Here is a 4,982-nt window from a genome sequence, read left to right on the forward strand (position 1 = left end):
GGGATTAGTTCATCTTTATCATTAGGAACGACGGTGATACCTCCCTTCTTAGGTATGCAATGTACTGGACTTACCCAATCACTATGAGAAACAGGATAAATGATTCCTGCTTCCAGAAGCTTTAATATTTCTTTTCTAACGACCTCTTTCATCTTAGGATTTAATCTCCTTTGATGATCAGCAACTGGTTTAGAATCAGGATCGGTTTTAATCTTGTGCTGACATAGAGTGGGACTAATACCCTTAAGATCATCAAGAGTATATCACTACTGGAATCCAGAAATTTGCCATCAGCCAGTTCTTTACCGTCTGCTGGCTGACGGCAAAGAACCTCTTTGCCATCAGTTGACACAATACAGACGGCAAAGAACTGACACATGGCAAAAATACTATTTGCCATGTGCGGGTCCTTTGCCATCTGCCAGCAGACGGCAAAGAGCCCAAGGGCAGACGGCAAAGGGGACGCGTGGGTCCCATGCCTGCCGTGTCCGAAATCCGGGGGCCTTTGCCATCCGCGGGACTTTGCCGTCTGCCATACGGCCCTTTGCCGTCTGCCATACGGCCCTTTGCCGTCGGGGGCTGGACGGCAAAGGGGCAGCCCTATAACGGCCGTTACCCCACCTCGCTCACTGTCTCTCTCTCTCTCTCACCCCGACCACTCTCTCTCTCCACGGCGGCGACCCCCTCCCCGCGAGATCCCCTCCCCGCGGCGAGCCCACCCCCCCGGCGAGCCCACCCCCCCCGGCGACCCCCTCCCCATGGGATCCCCTCCCCGCGAGGGCACCTCCCCGCGGCGACCCACCCCCACGGTGAGCACCTCCCCTGCGGCGCGCCCCCTGCCGCCGACGCCCCCTGCCGCCGACGCCCCCTGCTGCGCGCCCGCGCCACCTGCATTGCGCCCCCTGCCGTCGCCGCCCCCTGCTGCGTGCAACCTGCATTGCGCCCCCTGCCGTCGCCGCCCCCTGCCGCCGACGCCCCCTGCGGCGAGCATCCAGCCGCGCGCCCCCTGCCGCCGCCGCCCCCTGCCGGTGAGTTTTTGCTGTTTTTCTTTTTAAAAAAGTTAATTACTTTAGTTAGTTTATTAGGTTAGTTTTTTTATTATATATAGGGTAATTTAGTTAGTTTATTTGGTTAGATTATTAGGCTAATTAGGTTAGTTAGTTAGGTTAGAAGAAAAAAAGCAGAAGGAAAAAAAGCAGGAGAAGAAGAAGAAGAAGAAGAAGAAGAGGAGGAGGAGGAGGAGAAAAAAGAAGAAGAAGAAGAAGAAGAAGAAGAAGAGGAGAGGAGGAGGAGGAGAAAGAGGAGGAGAAAGAAGAAGAAGAAGAAGAAGAAGAAGAAGAAGAAGAAGAAGAAGAAAAAGAATAGAAGGAGAAAAAGAGGAGGGGGAGTAGGAGGAGAAAAAAGAAGAAGAAGAAGAAGAAGAAGAAAAAGAGGAGAGAGGAGAAGAAGAAAGAAGAGGAAAAGGGAACCCCGGCACCCCGAAACTGACACTCGACCCCCGATCCCTGACGCCCGACGCCACTGACCCCCGACCATCGACCTCCGACGCCACTGACCCCCGACCCCCGACCCCCGACGCCACTGACCCCCGACGCCACTAACCCTCGACCCCCGACGCCACTGCCCCCGACCCAGACCCTCGGCCCACGACTCCCGACCCCCGACGCATATATAGTGATGATAGTGATGATCATGATGCATTTATTGACCCCGAAGCATATATAGACGAGGACGATTGTTATTAGTTCATGTCAGGTATTCAACTATTATACTATATATAAATTTTGAGTTCATGTTAGGTATTCAATTTTTATTAGTCATGTTGGTATTTATGTTGTACTAATTTCATTTACTCTTTGTCATGACAGGTGTTGAAAGATGGTGGGAAAGTATCGAAAGCATGTCGCGGCTGCTTCTTCATCGGCGGGTGATGGGATGGGTAATTCCATTCCTGCCTCGCCTCTTCGGAGAGTGTTGCTCTCTACTATGCAAGGAGCGGCCCCCGTGAGAGGAGGTCGACCACCCGCGAAGCCGAGAGGCACTAAAGGTACACGTTGTATTCATGTTGGTATTTATGTTGTACTCATGTTGTATGCATATTGGTATTTATATACATTTTATTACTCATGTTGGTATTTATGTTGTACTAAAGGTACACGTGGCCGCGGGAGAGGTAGGCCTACACGGTCTCCGCCACCACCCCATGCTGATTCACCTGAGCACAGGAGGACTTCTAGGGTGGATTCGTCTGAGGTGGAGGCTACACGGTCTCCGGTTCACGAGCCTCGGGTCGACGAGCCTCAGGTCGACGAGCCTTTGACCCACGAGACTCGTGTCCCAGAGGCTTCCTTCCACACGACTGCGGAGCACAGCAGGGATGAGGGTATGTCCCAAGAGACCCAGTGGGATCCCTGGCCAGAGCCAACTAGCCATGCTGGTAGCGACGAGGAGCTGGGTGAGGGGGATACCGTCTACCAGCGTGGTAGTTCGGGGTTCCCGCTCGTGCCAGCGACCCCCGAGCAGAGGTGCTCGATTAGGCCAAATGGGAACAAGTAAGTTAATTTACTCTTATTTAACCTTTTGCCTTCGCGTTTTCTCAAATATCTAATGTTTTGGCTTTAATTTGTCATACTGTAGGGGTTGGATTGTTGCCAAGGGTGTCCGCAAGCCCAACAACGTCCTCGGTGTTCTTTGCCGTCAAAACTTCCCAGGGTTTGTTACGTTGCCCGGTCGGGAGCGAGAGGTAGGGATGACCTGGGAGCACTACTTGGGTGCCCCGGCCCCGCCGGAGGTGGAGATCGACGGTGTTTTGTGTGACACGAGGGCGGACATGGTGATCCGAAAGTTCTAGGTAATTTCTCTTTCACACAATTATAAATTAACCATAGCTATTTATTGTACTAATCGGTGTTGTCTCGTTTGCAGACCTTCTACAGGTGTGAGGAGGGATACGAGGACGACGCGGCAAAGGTTATCGAAACCGAATGTCGCCGCCTACTTCAAAACTTTCGGCACGAGGCTCGGGTGCAGGCTGTTCGAGACTACTATGCCACGCGACGTATTAGGATTGATAAGGCGAAGTGCCGTGATGCTAAGATGGAGAAGGAGCATTACATGAAGGTAATTACATATTATTAAGGCTTTGTAGTTAGTTTCCTTGATTTGGTTCTTACGCACTCAAATTTCTCTTTATTAACTTAGGTGCCCCCTAGATGGTGTGTGGATAAGATGGATTGTTGGGAGGCCTTGGTGGACCAGTGGTGCTCCGAAACGTGGGAGACCAGCCACAACAATGCCAAGGAGAGGCGTGGCAAAATGGTTGGCGTGCCACACCATCAAGGGAGCGTCAACTTAATCCAATTTGGCGAGAACGTGGTATGTGTTTTGCTTCATGCCTCATGCAATTCATTCTTAATGCTATCTTGAGCCCTTTACCAATACAATTTTCTGCTCTCTCTCTTTTAGGCGCGTCACAATAAGACGGAGGCGCCACAGATGTACGACCTGTATGCGATGGCCCATACTGCCTCGTACAAGAAGGTCAAGGCATTCTGTGAGTCTGACCTCGAGCATCCAGAAAACTTCACCAACATCTCCTCCCACGACAAGCTCGTGAAGTACAGAGATCACGGGAAGGCGAGGAAAGGGGAGGACTTTAACCCGAGCGAGGGGCCTATTGATCCAGAGCTGGTGATGATAGCTGGCAACGGGAGGCCCCATGGCTCGATCGCCATTGGAGACGGACTTATATGTTGTCCTAGCACTCTCCGGCAGATAAAGGCACGCCAAACAAGCTCTTGTCCGGAGATAACACGTCGTCCACGGCCAGTCGAGCTCGCCATCGAGGTTAGTTTAATGGACTCAACTATCTTTCCGCATTATGTTGTGCGTTGGAACCAATATGATTACATTCCTAACCATGAGTTGTGTTGCAGGCTGCTATTCAGAAAGAGAGAGCGGCAATGCAGGCGGCTATGGCGGAGAAGGATAAGGAAATTAGGGAGCTGGAGGAGAGGACAACTGCATTGGTGGAGGCGGAGAGGGCACGGAATGAAGCGTCTACCAGGGCCATATACGAGCTCTTCGTGGTAAGTTTCTTCTTCATGTTATTTCAAATCTTGCATTTGAATGTCCGTTTCATTAATAAATAAAAAGTTTGACTTGTCGAAACCAAATGTATAGTCTATGTGCGAGAAGAACGGCCAAGTCCCTCTGCCGATGCCAGTCATTAACGTGGCGGGGACGGTGAGTTTTCATTTCAATGGAGTGATCTTAAGAGTGTCCTCATGCTAACTACACATTGCAAACGATGTTTGGTGCAGAATATGTCCCGAAACGCATCGCACGACCCTTCTACAGTCGAGCCTTCTCCAGGGCAGCCTTCTCCAGGTGAAACAAGCCAGAGCCACCGTGCTTCACCCTAACTTAGGTATGTTATTTCTAGTGTTTTAATAAAAAATAGCTAGACTTCCATCTAATGACATAATTAGCTTAGTTAGCTCCAAAATAGCTAGACTTCCATCTAATGACATAATTAGCTTAGTTAGCTCCAAAATGGCCTATTTAATAAAAAATGACCTATACTTAGCTAATTATCCTCGAAATGACATAATTAGCTCCAAAAAGGCATTCTTAGCCAATTTAGCCCGAAGAAGGGGACAAGAAGAGAAAAAGAGGAAAAATGAAAGGAGGGAAGAGGAAAAATGAGGAGAGGAAGGAGGAGAGGGAGGAGGAGAAGAAGAAGGAGAAGAAGGAGAAGAAGGAGGGGAAGGAGAAGGAGCTCCTCCTACTCCTTCTTCTTCCTCCTTCTCCTTCTCCTTCTTCTTCTCCTTCTCCTTCTTCTTTTCTTCTTCTTCTCCTCTTCCTTCTTCTTCTCCTCCTCCTCCTCCTCCTCCTCCTCCTTATTTTACTTCTTCTTCTCTATCTCTTCTTCTACGTAGCTTAGACTCATCCAAGAAAGGCTAAATTAGCCAATTGTCCTA

The sequence above is a fragment of the Hordeum vulgare genome, chromosome 5H (assembly GCF_904849725.1).
Source record: "Hordeum vulgare subsp. vulgare chromosome 5H, MorexV3_pseudomolecules_assembly, whole genome shotgun sequence".
Classification (NCBI taxonomy): domain Eukaryota; kingdom Viridiplantae; phylum Streptophyta; class Magnoliopsida; order Poales; family Poaceae; genus Hordeum; species Hordeum vulgare.